This window comes from Rhincodon typus, chromosome 6, assembly GCF_021869965.1.
Source record: "Rhincodon typus isolate 14 chromosome 6, sRhiTyp1.1, whole genome shotgun sequence".
Lineage (NCBI taxonomy): Eukaryota > Metazoa > Chordata > Chondrichthyes > Orectolobiformes > Rhincodontidae > Rhincodon > Rhincodon typus.
The window spans coordinates 74,744,573-74,761,410 of record NC_063337.1 but is presented as its reverse complement, the minus strand read 5'-3'; positions in this window follow the sequence as shown (position 1 = coordinate 74,761,410).

Genomic DNA, 16,838 nt, shown 5'->3' with positions numbered 1-16,838 from the left:
TTCAGGAGGAACTTCTTCACCCAAAGGGTTGTGAATCTGTGGAATTCCCTGCCCAGTGAAGCGGTTGAAGCTACCTCGCTAAATGTTTTTAAGGTAAGGCGAGATAAATTTTTGAACAGTAAAGGAATTAAGGGTTATGGTGAGTGGGCGGGTAAGTGGAGCTGAGTCTCAAACAGATCAGCCATGATCTTATTAAATGGCGGGGCAGGCTCGAGGGGCCAGATGGCCTATTCCTGCTCCTAGTTCTTATGTTCTTATGTTCTTATCAAGGAATGTTCTTGCATTTCCAGGCAACACAATATCCAATTGCTTCTGGAAATATTTCAAGATTCTGCACTTCAACACTCAGTGTGGAAGTGAATTGAATCAGTCTTCCCAGTTCAAAGTTAGGTCCTTCTTGTCGCACTTGATATTCATGATTTTATTTATTACTAATTTGGGTTTCGTTTTCCCTTGAATCTAGAATTGTCCCCATGAATTAAAAGTTGGCAAGCAAATTCAGCTACAGAGAAAAATGTAAAAAGTTACTTTAGACAATATGATTGGATTCAGTCAATGCAGATTTATGTTTCATTCTGCTAACACTCTGGCCTCTCTGTTTCTCTCAATCTTCCAGTGAAACTTAGTGTAGTATACTATATTCTATTCACAAAAATAATGCTTTCAGTCACTGAATCAATTTTGCATCCAACTCACCAAATTCTCCTTATCCCATAGATTATAATTTTTCTAACAGACTGTCATGTAGGATTTTGTCAAATGTCTTGCTAAAGTTCATGTAGGCAGCATCTACTGCAATACCCTCATAAATCTTTCTTGTTGTTTCTCCAAAAAAATAATTATTTAGGAAGTCATGACCTTTCCTTAACAAAACCTTGACGGTTAATCCTGATTAGCTCATACCTTCCCAATTAACAGGAATCCTACCTTTCAATATTGACTTCAATAATTTACCCTCACTGAGGGAAAACTGACCAAATTATAATTCTTTGTCCTGTACTTTGTACCTTTCCTGAATAAGGATACAGCATTCAAACTGGCAGTCATTGATCTTACTCCAGCCAAGAAGATGACTAATTATCATTAACACAGAAGGTAAGCCAGCGACAACAGAACTCTATCAATCACTTCATAAAGTAGTATTACAGTTCTGGGGATGGTGGAAGGATATTGCCTTTGTTTAGCAATCAAGCAAACTAAATTAGGGTGAGCAGTAAGAATTCCTTATATCGTGACCTCAGATGTTCAGACTTTGAGTGGAGGGGGTGGGGGGGGGCGCGGCGGGTGGGAAGGGTGGGGGCGTGATGGTGGTGGTGGGGGAGGCAGTGATAATGTAAATAGTTAAAATAAATTGCTGGAATTTTGTAACCAATAAGTCCTGAAACTGAAGTGGAGATGTAATAAAATGGAAAGTGATTTAGTTCAGACTTGCCATTAAGAGTCAAAGAAAAGAACAATCGTAACACTGCAGTACAGAACTGAGTTTGGCATGATGCATACTAAAGTATACATAATGAGTGTACAAGACTAACTGAGAGTGAAGGGGGTGTTATTCTGAGGTAACTCCCAGCCGAAGCTGAATAGCAAGATAAATGAGGCTAAAGGATACAGTAAAGTCTTCCAGCATCCAGAGAATCCGGGGTAGTCAGAATTCTTGAGGGAAAATTATTGTAGGCCTAACTCTATGGATACATACACCATAGTTACAGCAATTGCATCAAAAACACGCTGGCATTGCTATTCATTCCAAGCAGATTCGTATTCAAGGATGGTTTTGCATGTGCACACAAGTTTTAACTGTACAGGTACTATCTTCAAACTGTTACTGTACAGAATTCACATAGTGTGTTAGATCACAAACCTTACACTGATGTACATTGTAAACAATACTGCAGCTTTTAAAGTCTGTTACTATATTGCCCCTTTCTTTCCCAATAGAAAGATTTTCCCGACAAATAGATGAAAGTAAACTTCATAATTCAACAACAGCAATAAAAGATACACACACATAGAAAAAAAACTAACCAAAACAGGTTAACTGTTCTAGGACTCTAACCTCCACCCAAATTCTCCACCAAAACTTTGTCTTCAATCTCGTCTGGTTTACAATTGAGTCTTTTATTACTCTGGAATCCTGGGCTTTTATGATTTGACATATTTTTCAAAGCAATGTAAAACCTGCTGAAGTAATAACTTGATGCAAACTTGGTTGTGGTTGAAAACTGGAGATTTGTGCGTTACTCTATTGCCTGCTAATTTGGAAATTCACGGCCAGCATGACTATTAAATGTTTTTTCCACCATTTGCATTGTTCTAAAAGAGCATCCCTGAATTCATGGAAGATGAGACAATGAAAACCAGGAAGATTTGTAGGGATCTGATGTCTGCACCTAATCTCAACTAGGAATGGAATCATAGAGTTCAATGGAGTTGCACATAGGTAGAGGGCAGTAATGTGCAACCCTTAACCTATCTGCAGGCATTTGGTAAAAAGAAATTTGTCTATATGAATCATATGTTCTTCAAAATGATTGGAACGTACATAAGCAAAAACGTGGCATGTCTCACTTCCATTTCTGATCAGTAATTTTCAGATTAGCTTTGAATGAGGTAGCCCACTGTATATTCCTTGGGCATCCATGAGGCCTCTCTGGTATGCTTCCAATGTCACGAATGCGATCACTGCTCAATGATATAATCTTCTGGTTCAGCCTCAAGTGAAGCTACACTTATGACCTTTAGATCAAATTTGATTGACCATCTGGATGACAGATTCCAATTCTGATAAGGAGTCATGTTAAGCTTGAAATGTTAACTCTGTTTTTCACCTCTATATACTATCAGAATGGCTGGATATTTCTAGTAATTTCTGTTTTTTATGTATTGTAGGTAGACGATCAATTGCAGGTGAACAGACAAAAGTTTAAGGCTCAGGTTATAATAATTCAGATTGACTCAATGCTGTTCCTTTAATATGAACCACATTTTTGAGAGACCCTTAACTGATGTTCTTTGGTGTGGCCAAGATAATATAAGCTCTCAATGTCAATGGCAGTAAGTGTATTTGTATCCAATTTGTCTGGTTATGCTACAATTGTTAGAGGCAACAAAACAAAGCTGAATTCTTTGCTTGAAAATCCTAAACCCTGATAGTTCCACTGTTTACCAAATAATAATAGAGGACTATACTAACATTCTTGCAATGACTCGCTGCCTTTAACTTAATTCAAGGTTAAAACGAATCTCCTGCTGTGCAGGGAGACAGAAATCATGCAGCAAAACTGTGGCCTGAATATTGTAAGGCTTTCATAGTCCCCTGGGGAAATATTACTGGTGTTGCAAATTGTTGCAGATCCAAGCAGGTGTAAGATGTTACTGCGTTGAACTAATCTCAAATTGTCTACTGAAGAAGGTAGTAATGGTGCTGTTTATCTTCACAGGCACACATTTACAGATTCCCTCTGGAAGCTGTTCTTGAAACTTGCCTTTTTCACTGTTCAAATGATCAATTGTAGCATAACTATCAGATTGAGACAGCACTAATGCTATGGCTTGTTAATTTTTGCTGTTAATTTGCTAGCCCACTCTCAAGGTCTGATCCTCTTGACACTCTTGAAAGATGAAAATTTGTTTAAATTTCACAGAATACCTCTGTGTTCTTTTTTTCCTACATGCTCAGATCTTCCCTTTTTGTTCCTGATGAAAGAAATCTATTCTCAGAATCTGTGTGGATATTGAGTCCAGCTATAATTTGTAATATCCAACTTCACAACTTAAGAGTGCTCCAGCTCATCCAGCTCCCTACACTGCTGCTGTTGGGAACCAATATACAGGGCCTTGATATTCCTGTAGATTGGCAATGTTTGTAGCCAACACCTCTTTGAAGGTATGGAAGAGTATTTAAAATGTTGAGATGTTGATATTCCTATGAGATTGTGCTGTGTTTTCTTAACCTCTTTAATAACTACTACCATACTCAAAGAACTGGCTACTCTTGCAGGATCAGTAATATTACAATATGAGCATTTATTCAAGGATGTTTGTGCATGTACCTACAGTTCTCTACTTGCCAGGTACCTTGTTCAGACTGCTCATGTATACAAGTTACAAGGTGGGTTACATCACATTCCTTACACTGCTGCCCAAGAGAAACATGCATACACCTCTTATAAGTAGGCCATAACAAGCAACACACAGTGCAGGAATGAGGGGAAGTGGTATTGACAATGTTGACATGTAGTTAGACATTACACAAGATATGTGAACACAAGAATGTAAGCAGCACAGGGTTAGTACACAAGAGTGGCTTATGTAACCAAATAACAGTGATAAGTATTCCCAGCAAGTAAGCCAGTATTATGGTGATTACCTTTGAGGTACTCCATGTTGTAAATGAAGATTTTGTTGATATTTTAACCAAATATCTCTACACCTTTGTAGACGTTTCTCAGTAAAAAGTTCTGTTTGATACCTTTAATTTTTTAAATGTATAAATATGGCATGTGTGTTAACTTAAAGTAATGATGACGAATAAAGTACCAAGCCCAGCAATAATTCAGTATTGCAACATTCCAACTTTTCACATTGTTTTGAATGTTTATTGCTGTATGTGGAAAATAAATTAATCAGTCCAATAAACTGTCATGTTTTATGCCGCAATTTGTCCTTAGTTCAGTATAATCAAGAGTATTAAAAAAAAGGATGTTAATCACGGAATCTTGATTGCAATTCCCTGTTGTAAACTCTAAAACAGACAACAGATTTTTATGTTGTCATTCTTTTAAAAACACATGTTCAAATAATCAATGATACATCAAATCACTCAGCAATTTGCAGAGCCTCAGCAACCACAGGATAAGGTTGAATGTGATGCAACTGATGTCTTGACAACAAGGGAAAATTCAATCTTTTAAATGCTGAAGCAAAAATAGCCCTGCATGCTCATGTCCTTAGAGTATCACATAGCAAGGCACAAAACATGAACAGTAGCTATTAGCAAAAACAATGAAATCATTTAAAATCAACATCCAGGAACTAAGCGTTGACATGGCGTCTCACAACACTGCTAAAATCATGCAAGTGGCAATACAAATAGAGATCATGAAGTAAATTATGTAGAGAGGAATAACTAAACACAATCTTCAGAACTTTACTTTTTGGGAGAAGGTGGTGTAGGAGCTCATATTAGTCCTGGGCAGCAGCCTAAAATGGATGGTAATAAATGAATAGACAATGTTATACCCCTTGGGGAAAGAAGTGCTGTTGATTCATTACTTTGGTCCAATTTCATCACTCACCTTCCACTTTACCTGTTTTATCACATGTCTAACAGTGTTTAGTCTTCCAATATTGCTTCTTGTGTGCAAACTATTTTCTGTTGAACTCTTTATTTACAGCTTAGTAGTTACATATTGTATCAAGGGAAATTTCCTGTTCCCTTCGAGTTGTTGTGCATCATCATGTGACACTGCAGTAAATAGTTATTATTATACTGCATTCTGATGATACTTCATTCATCAATACCACTATCCATCCCCAAAGCAACCATTCCAAAGACTTAGATTGACCTGTTAACAACTATTCAGGACCAAGCAGCCCACATGATTGGCACCTCAATCACCACCTCAAACATTCACTCCTTTCAGAACTAAAAGTGACAAAAGTGTATGCAATTTACTATATGCACAACAGCAACTTGCCTCGTTTGACAGCATCTCCCAAAACAGCAACATCTGTCACCTAGAAGGGGCAAGGGGAAAAGATGTGTGGGAGGAACATCACCAGTGAGTTTTCCTCAAGCCACACACTCTCCTGACTTGGGAAATATTGCTGTTGCTTCACTGTTATTTGTTGTGTAAGTGCTTTAGGATGCTGAAGCAACCTTGTTATGAGGTTCTGGAGCTGTTCCTGACTGGACACCAATAGCACAGTATGGGTGGTGTTAAGAGGGAAAGGGAGATATAAATGGAAAATAATGCAGAAGTCAAGCTATGTGAATATTAGAAATGCATACAGGGAAGCATGTGGGCCAATTAACATTTGGTCAGCCACTGTGATGTGGGCTTCTACCCCCAGAAAGGTAATTGTACGTGATAACACAATAGTTCTGTTACCCTTCTTTCTGCGCTAATACTGAACTATTTGGTTGTAAACAGCAGAGTATTTCTATCAGTATGTCACCATTCAAGTATTCCCAGTTAAGATGGAGAGTGAGACCTGATTCCTTGGTTAGGACACGAGCTAGGAGACATAACACAACAGCATTAGGCAGTAGAGTTAATGGAACTGTCTTTCTATAAAGTAAAAGTAAGGATCGAGTCTTGTACATTTTGAATATCATGTTTTGTAGTATTCTTAATATGCATTAACGTTCTTATAAAGAAATTTCAGTCCAAAGACAGTGCTTGACCTTGTCGTATTTTTACCAGTCTATCTTAAATCCAAACTTATAAATATTGGCTTAAAACCAGATGACAACAGGCTGCTGTATCAAAATTCCAGAACTCTTACTCTCAAGGAGTGCAGCAGTTCAGGAAGGTACTTCAAAACCAACTCCTCCAGAGCAATTAGAAATGGTTAATAAATGCTGGCCCAGCCACAGCTGCCCACAATATTTGTATGAATGAATGAAAATTATTTCATGGGTCTGGGGTACCTTAAATATATTTTAAACATTTCACTGTGAGACTTGAATAACGATTCAAAAATATACATGCAAACTTTTGTAACCTTGACCTTGAGCAAGTTCTGCTGAGGATGTGTGTTCACTTAATTCAATTGTAAAAAATATCACCTGGCTATTCTTGTTTATAGTAATACGATTATTCTAAGGAGTTATAGGATGGAACATAGAATAACCTACCTGATAAGGAATCAAATTAGAATAATCATATTTGCAATAAACTCCTAAAAATTTTACAAGTTACTGCCTGAGTTTATATTTTAATTAAACTTTTCTTTTTTGTAAGGTGTACGATTTGAAGTCTTGTCATCCAAAATCTCCATTACTTGTTGACACTGTTAATTGAAGACATCTTTGCAATTTAAATATTCTAAAGACTATATATTTGTTAGTGATTTTATTGGGCACTAGGCAGACTTCTAAATATCCAATATAGAGAGCAAGGAACCTCACTAATTACAGGAGTGGACTAATTTGCTAAGACAAATTAGTAATAGCCAAGGGTCAACAACTAAACTAAAAAGAAACAGACAACAAGCACTTTTCACATGTGAAATACAACAGGGAATTCAGAAGAAATGTCTTCACCTTAAGAATGGTGAGAATTTGGGACCAGCTACAGATTAAATGAAATACCATGGATGCCTTTTTGAGGGAGCTAGACAAACATTTGAATAGAGAATCCTAATGAGAAAATTAGATGAGAGCCATGGTCTAGTGGACCTATTGCTATGCCATTTATCCTACATGATCTGATGTAATGAGCAGCACAATATATGTTTGAAACATCATTATTATTTGTTTATCCTGAAGCTCTATTCAGTAAAATTAAGTTTAGACATGTCTTGATATGTGTTTTTAAAGGGATGAGTTATAAAAATAACCCTAATTCATATAGACAAGTCCTGGATGTAACACAAAGAGTCTAAGTGCTCAAGGCGAAAGCCCATGTCTTCAGTAAGTGGCAGAAATCAGCAGTCAGTGTCAAAGATGCCTCTGCAGCAAGAGGCATTCTTCAGATTTTCATTTTTTTGAGATAAGGCAATGCTGCAAATGACCAACTGAAGTTTGGCTTCCCCTACTCCTGCTCCTAGTGCAGGCTTTCCTCCATTCTCACTTTCAGTGCAGCTTCTCCCTTCTCCCAGTGCATGCATTCCTCCTCCCAGTACAGACCTCTCCCATTTCTGCGGAAGGACTCTCCTGCTCCATTGCAGAATCCCTTGCAGATGCTGCACGTCAATTCCCACTCCCCCCAACTCAACCATTCCTGGTGCAAGCCTCCCTCTCCTCCCACTGCATCTGGTGCAGGCTGATCTCGATCTCACTCCAAGCGTATGCCTCCTCATATGCCTAGTGCAGACCTCCCCCTGTCTTTGGCTCCGGCTGACCCTGTCCTCTCAGCGGAGTCGCCCTCTTGTCCCGGGACAGGCCTATCTCATTCTCAATGCTGTCATCTCTTCTTTCCCAGCACAGGGCAACCAGCCTTCCTTTCTGTGCAGTTTAGGGTCTCATTTTCATTGGCGCATGCGAGAATGATGATAACACTATGCAGGGAATTTGCTGAATCAACAGTCAAGAAGTTTGACACCATCGAACCCACACCATTGGTACCACATCCACAAACATAAAGATGCACTGAAAAAAATGCAATAAAGGTCCTTAGAAATCACCTTCCAAACCCACAATCATTTAGAAGGATAAGGGCAGCAGATGCATGAAAACAACCTAAGCTCAGGGACTGCAATGGTTCAAGAAGACAGCTTACCACAACTTTCTCAAAGGCAATTTGGGACGGTCAATATCTGCTGGCCAGCCAGTGACACCATATCCCATGTGTGAATTTTTCATTTAAAATTACAGTGATGTTAGATGCTTCTTGTAGCATGTCCTGTTGTGACCAGCTGACATCAACAGGCTTTATCTGTGCATGTGCAGTTCACCACGCTCAGTGGGGAGGGTTTCCTCCTTTCATTCACCACATACTTTTGATGTTCCCTGCCATGCACATGCTTTGGATTGTCCTCTCCTGATCCCTTGCTCTCAATGTTCTCTCTCTAATGGGTTTTCCTTTAAGATTTTAAATAAATTAGGTCAGACTGTTCTTCTGAAACAGTTATCTAATCCAATATGTGTCAGAAAGCAGGGACTCCTGGAGTGAGAATGAAAGATTGTTATACTGTGCTACATTGCAAGATTATAACAATGAAAGCCATGAACTTGATTTTGGTGCAGGGAGGATTTTAAATTGGGAACCCCAGGGATTAAAAGATTTTAAGACAGTTTGGAGGAGGTATGACGAAAGTCAGAACCAATTTTTTTTTCTCTTAGAAGGGATTATAAGGAAGTTCAGGAAAGACACAGTGTCCTCGGTGTAAAAGTTTAGTTTGTGCAACTTCCACACTGGTAGAGTTTGGCTTGAATCTGCAGGCTATTAAAAGTTGAGAAAGTGTAAACTCTCAGTTTTATGGCTGTTAGTGTAAAAAGACTTTGCAGTTCACTTGAAGAACTAGGGAGAATCAGTTTAAGTTGGGTTTAAGCCTTGATATAGAGAAGTAATTTTTGACTCGGCAATGGACAATATCAGGAAATTGGCCTTTATTTTGCTGTTTTTTAAAAGATGGTTCAAACTGTATCCTGTTTCTAGAAAACTTGATTTGTTATATTTGTAGATAGTAAGAACTGCAGATGCTGGAATCAGAGATAACGCAGTGTGGAGCTGGAGGAACACAGCAGGCCAGGCAGCATCAGAGGAGCAGGAAAGTTGACATTTCGGGTCAGGAACCTTCTTCAGAAGTGGGGGAGGAGGAAGGAAGCTCAGAAATAAATAGAGAGAGGTGGGGTGGGGCTGGAGAAGGTAGATGGGATGGTGATAGGTGAGTGCAGTAGGGAGAGGTGGGGATTGGTCAGTGAGGTGGGAGGGGCAGATAGGTAGGAGAGAAGATGGGCAGGTTGTAACAGGTCAAGGAGGCAGGGATAAGAGAGAGGGATGAGGACTGGGGTGGGGAGAATTTGAAACTGGTAAAGTCCACATTTAGGCCATTGGGCTGTAGGCTCCCAAGGCAGAATATAAGGTGCTGCTCCTCCAGTTTGCAGGTGTCAACATTGTGACACTGAAGGAGGCCCAGGATGGACATGGTACCCAGGGAGTGGGAGGGGAAGTTGAAATGGATCATTACTAGAAGGTGTTGTTGTTTGTTGCATACAGAGTGCAGATGTTCTACAAAATGGTCTCTGAGCCTCCGATTGGTCTCACCGATGTAGAGGAGACCACATTGGGAGCAGCGGATACAGTAGACCAAATTGACGGATGTGCAAGTGAACCCCTGTCTAATGTGGAAGGTTTGTGTTGTGCCTTGGATGGAGGTGAGAGGGGAGGTGTCGGGGCAGGTGTAGCACCTCCTGCGGTTGCAGGGAAAGGTGCGGGGGTGGTAGTGTTAGTGTGGAGTGTAGAGCGGACAAAGAAGTCGCAGAGTGAGCAGCACCTACGAAAGGCAGATAGGGGTGGGGAGGGAAATATATCTTTGTTTGTGGCGTTGTATTATAAGTGGCGGAGAATGATACACTGGATGCAGAGGTTTGGCGGGGGGGTGATAGTGAGGACAAGGGGGCCTCTGTCTTTATTTTTGCTGGGGGATGGTATGTGAGGGCAGAGGTGTGGGAAACACAAGAGATGCGGTTGAGGGCATTTTCAATCACCGGACAGGGGATATTATGGTCCTTGAAATAGAAGGATATCTGGGATGTTTGGGAGTGGATCGCTCCATCTTGGGAGCAGATGCAGCAAAGGCAGATGAATTGGGAGTAGGGGATCTCATTCTTGCAGTCAGGTGGGTGAAAGGAGGTGTAGTCCAGCTGTGGGAGTTGGTGGGCTTGAAATAGATGTCAGTTTTGAGGCGGTCACCAGAGATGGAGACAGAGAGGTCCAGGAAGGAGACGGAGGTATCAGAGATGGTTCAGGTGAATTTTAGGTTGGGGTAAAAGGTGTTAGTAAAGTTAGAATCATAGAATCATTGATGAACTGTTTAAGGTCCTCGAGGAAGCACTGATAGAGTCATCAATGTAGTGGAGAAAGAGGTGGGGATAGTGCCAGTATAGCAGCGGAAAAGGGACTGTTCCATGTATCCTACAAAGAGGCAGCCATAGCTTGGGCACATGCGGGTACCCATGGCCACACCCTTAGTCTGTAGGAAGTGGGAGGAGTTAAAGGAGAAGTTGTTAATGGTAAGATCAAGTTCTGTCAAGTGGATGAGGGTGTCAGTAGAGGGGCCTGGTTCGGGTCTGTGAGAGAGGAAGAAACGGAGGGCTTTTAGGCCATCCGCATGGGGGATACAAGTGTACAGGGATTGGATGTCCATAGTGAAGATGAGGTGTTGACAGCCAGGGAATTGGAAGTCTTGGAGGAGGTAGAGGTAGAGGGAGTGGGTGGTGTCCTGGACATAGGTGGGGAGTTCCTGGACTGGGGGGGAGAAAACAGAGTCAAGATAAGCGGAGATAAGTTCAGTGAGGCAGGCAGAGACAATGGGTCAGTCAGGGCAGTCAGGTTTGTGGATTTTGGGAAGGAGATAGAAAAGGGCAGTGTGGGGTTGGGGAACGATGAGGTTGGAGGCTATGGGTGGGAGGTCACCTGAGGTGATGTGGTTATGAATGTTTTGAGAAATGATGGTTTGGTGGTCAGGGGTGGGGTCATGATCGAACGGGGCGGTAGGAGGAGGTGTCAGAGAGTTGGCGCCTGGCCTCGGCGATGTAAAGGTCAGTCCGACATACCACTACTGCGCCTCCCTTATCTGCGGGTTTGATGGTGAGGTTAGAGTTGGGGTTTTGTGTAATAAGCTTCTGTTCTGTCATTAAAGACAGACTGCAGCCTCATGCAACTGTGTTTCAGTAACAGACCACACGTTAACTCAGAAAATGAAAAAGACAGATTTCATTCTGGTACCTGACTTGTGTTACCATCAGCTGGGGACATATCTATTAGCTATTTTTTCCATATTAGGGTAGGTTTTCTAAGTCCTTGTACGCGTATGATGAAACAACTGATTGCTTAGGAAGACTGGGAAAAGTTCTCTCATTATACAGTCAACACAGACCTACAACTGGCAAACAGGTAAGAGAGGATACAAATTTAATTATTTGCAGGTTTACAATTCTAGGCTTTGTTGATACAGTTAATTTACAAAGAATAATTTTCCAGTTTTATGCTGTTGGTACCATAATGCTAAGGACAGAGATCAGAAGTTAAGCGAAAGCTGACTAGGATATTGATTTATTTCCTCTCAATAGAATGGCAGTGGGAATTAAGATCAATTCTATTTTTTTTCACTGGCTTAACTTCTCTCCAGGAGCATATTTATTCATAAACACATGAAACTTGACTTTGCGTGCTGGCAGTACCTGTTATTGCTAATTCATTATATCACAGCTAATAAAATGGCCAGTCAAATGGAGCCCCTGCAGTTCATATCAGACCAAGATATTTAAATGTTAGTTATAACAGAAGGAGAATCAGTCAAATACTCAAGGGAAATCATGCATTTGTCCTTTGAAAAATTCCCAGGCTGTAGCAATGTTCTGTGGAACAGTGAACTCTTTGAGCTCCCAGCTTGTCATCGCAAACATCAATTATCTCCCATTTCCTTAGTTTATTTGAACAGGCTTACAACTTTAATCATTGGACATGATTCATCTTATCCTTCTGCTTTTTTGAAAATGGGAATCATTGTCTCAATTCAGTTAAACAAGTGACATTAGCCTCCAAAGGAAAAGAAGTTACCATTTTCACCATGTGAGAATGTGATTTGATAAGATTGCATTCACGGTTAGATGTATTTCATAGCAAATATGGGTCTCATTTTCTTGCAAGTGATAGAGTACTTACTGCCTAGAAGGGTTGGAAGGAGGGGCACGTCATGCCAGGGTTGGAGGTCAGGCTGGATGTTGTTTAGGAGTTAGTAAAAATCTTTTCAAAGAGCCGATTAAACCAAGTTAAGGGTGAAAATCAATCACGGAGTGGAAGGCCTAGACAGACCAATATATGAAATTACAAATACATAAAGTAGGATCTGCTCTTGTCCATCCTCTAATTTATTAATATTGATAGTTATAGTTTAGGCCCTAGGACTAATCCTGGTGGCACACATGGCTGGCTACGGGCACATTAAAAACATAAGAACTTAAAAAAAATAAGAGTAGGAGTAGGCTATCTGGTCCATCGAGCCTGCTCTGCCATTCAATAAGAGCATAGCTGACCATTTTTTGGACTCAGCTCCACTTATCCGCCCATTCACCATAACCCTTAATTCCTCTACTTTACAAAAATCTATCTTTCTTTGCCTTAAAACATTCAACGAGGTAGCCGGGACTGCTTCACTGGGCAGAGAATTCCACAGATTCACACCCTTTGGATGTAGAAGTTTTCAGAACTCAGTCCTAAATTTGCTCACATTTATTTTCAGACTATACCCCCTAGTTCTAGTTTCACCTGCCAGTCTTATCTATTCTATTCCCTTCATAATTCAATATACTTCTATAAGATACCCCCTCATACTTTTAAATTCCAATGAGTATAGGCCCAGCCTACTCAAGTTTTCCTCATAAGGCAATCCTCTCAATCCCAGAATCATCTCAGTGAATCTCCACTGCACCTTTCCAGTGCCAGTACATCCTTTCTCAATAAGGAGCCCAAAACTGTACACAGTACTCCAGGTGTGGTCTCACCAGCACCCTACTCAGCTGCTGCATAACCTCCCTATTTTTAAACTCCATCCCTCTAGCAATGAAGGACAATATGCCATTTGCCTTCTTAATTACCAGCAGTACTTGATTCATGCATAAGAGTGCCTGGGTCCCTCTGCACAGCAGCAGGCTGCAATTTTTCACCATTTAAATAATAGTCCATTTTACTGTTATTCCTAGGAAAATGGATGGCCTCACATTTACCAACATCGTACTTCTTCTGCAAGACCCTTGCCCACTCACTTAATCTATCTATATCCCTCTGCAGACATTCAGTGTCCTCTGCACACCTTGCTCTACTACTCATTTTAGTGTCGTCTGTGAACTTTGACACACTACATTTAGTCCTCAATTCTAAATCATCTACGTAAGTTGTAAACAATTGCAGTACCAACACTGATCCCTGAGACATACCACTAGTCACTGAAAAAAAACCATTTATCCCCACTCTTTGCTTTCTCTTAGTTAACCAATCTTCTATCGGTGCCAATGCATAACCCATAATGCCATGCACTTTTATCTTATACAGTAATTTGTCATGCGGTGCCTTGTCGAATATCATCTGGAAATCCAGATCCACCAACATCCATTGGTTCCCCATGGTCCACCACGCTCATAATGTCCTCAAAGAATTCCAATAAATAAATTAAACATACTGTCTTCATGAACCCATGCTGTCATCAATTGACAATGGAAAATTACATTGGTTCCTATATACACATGAAACTTTGATTAACATATTACAAACAGGCTTATGCCTGAATAGCTGAGTGCCTCTGATAATTTGACCAAGATCCTAAAGAAAATTATGGTTGATAATTTGGAAGAGATAATGAGATCAAAATATTATTACTACAGTTTGATTCCCAGGGCACTGCCATTTTGATCCCAATTGGCAAAAACCCTTCAAAATCTTTCCCAAATATTCTTTCTAATGACTAACTTTGTGTTATTTTTATAAAACGATAGCAGATCAATGTTGCGGCAAAATTTTCAGAAGTTATCCATTGCTTGCCTTCTGCAACCTCCTCAAAATGTATATAGTGTAGACATATTATTTCTTCCATGTATAATTCTACAGGTGGGATCTTATAGGGAAGTGAGTAATGTGGCTGTGGCAGGATTTGTGACAGAAGTGAATGGGAAGTCTGATGAAGCTTATCTCGACTTTAGGAGCATATCTTTAAATCATTTTTTGCTTTTGCCCAGTGTTGAGTCACATTTATCCATAGGCAGCAACAGGTTGTCAATTAAGGGAGATCATTATTTGATAAATACCTTGTCAATGGTCCAACTCACCTCATTAATATTCATCTTCCTATCCTACCAAATGCACTAAACAAGGTCGATGTTAATGTACCTGTCCATTTCAGCACACTGCCGGTTACGAGGAATTTCCATGTTGATCAGCATCAAACAGTATCCCACAATCTGTGGGTACCAGCTACATTCTCACCTTGCCCAAAGGGCTTGTTAAACCCTCACAACTCCAACATATTACCTGTCTCATCCATTTAGGGAGCACAGACCTGCATTCCAGGTTGCACTGACAACTATCATTGAACGGATGCAACAGAGACACATTGCACGCAGAGACAGGCACCCAGCTCACATATTGGACCAACTGCAACTCAGGGTGGCTCTCTTCGTGCTCACTCACTTAATGCCTACTTGCATGCTTGCAGCATCCGTGCCTTGTCATGCCATGCCATGACATGGCAGTTTTCATATTTGATCTTCAGCTAGAGACAAGGGTTATCTGCATTTTCAAGTTAACGTGCCCTTTAGTTCAGTCACGCAGATAGGCTGCTTATCAAGTAGGAATGTGCTATGATCAGAGGACAGTCCTTACACATTCCAGGGGCATTGCCACGGACAACCATCAGCTCACTTTCAGGATATCTGTCTGACTGCAGTCCGTGGAGTTTGCAACGATCAGTTCAGTAAGTTTCCCGCTTGCAGTCACGGGAGTCGCATGTCATCAATCAGGGAGCTGAAAGATAGTGACCGAGCTCTGCTCAGTCATGTCTGAAGGAGGTTCGCCAAAGTGGATCAAATAACTGCAGTGAAGACAGTCTGGGGAGTCCGTCCATCAATCATTAGGACTGTGCATAAGAACCGCTTAAGTAGTGAGGGAGACAATTGTCAAAAGAGGTGTGGGAGTCCAGGCTGTGTGAGTGGGAAGCAGAAGTATTTGTGGAGGTGGGAACACTAGGGGGAGACTCAACGTGTATGAGGTTTTGCAGAACAGCATCAAAGGGATTTGTAGGCTATGGGAGGAGGGTTATTAGCAGTGACCATACCATAACCTCCACAAAAGAGCATAGAAGACCAGGATAGCCATCGTTAAATCGTAATGTTGGGTTTCAGTTGGCACTGAAGAGATTTGGTGATGAGATTCATTTTGGTGGATTTCCACATTGGGGTGGAATGGGCTGTCAGAATAGTGCGAGGTAAAGGGTCAAGGAGGAGCAGGAGGGTGAGGACATGGACGTGAAGGAAGCTTTCCTTGTGGATGACTCAATCCAGCTTCTCAGTGTACTGCAAGCAAAACAGGTCTTGATTCCATTGGATACTATTTGGGTGCAGTAGACCATCGTGAACTGTTTTGGTCACAGTGCCAGCATTTAGTTTGCATTGTGACTGTCAACTGTATTCATTTTCTTTGTGTTCCCTTTTGCTGACTGTCATCAACAGATCATAGTTAGACTTGTGTGAATGCTTGCCTGTATGTGAAGTCCCTTATGGATAATGACAAGGTTTAGATGGCCACTAGGTATTGGAGGATAAAGGAACAGTGACTCTAAGTGATTGTTCACATAGGATGTTTCTAAGGATAAATAAACTCTGTGGCCTGGTGATCAAACAGTGACTTGGCTGAGAGACTGGGCTTGTGTGTGCGAGGTAGTGTCAATCATGCTGGCAATTTGCCTTGGGCAGTGTGTCTTTGTGTCTGCTGTTATGCTACAAAACAGCAGAAGCCCTAGAGGAGTACAGAACATGAAAGAGGGATCTTAAAAGGGATATTAGGAGAGCTAAAAGGGGAAATGAAGGGATAGTAGCAGGTAAATTAAAGGAAAATCCAATGTGGTTTACAGATATATTGTGTGTAAAATGATAACAAGGGAATGAGTAGGGCCCATTAAAGACCAAGGAGTAATTTATGTGTGGAGCCAGAGGATGTAGGTAGGGCTCTAAATGAATACTTTGGGTCGGTGTTCGCCGGTGACAGGAATGATATTGGTATTGAAATCAGCGTGAAAATCTATGATACAACTAAGAAATTAGCAGTTAGGGAGGAGATTCTGAATAGTCTAATGGGCTTAAAAGTAGCTGTATCTCCAGGACTGGAGAAAAAGCATCTAAGGATTTTGCATGAGACAAGAGACGAAATAACAGGAAGACTTCTAATTCTTCTCTGATC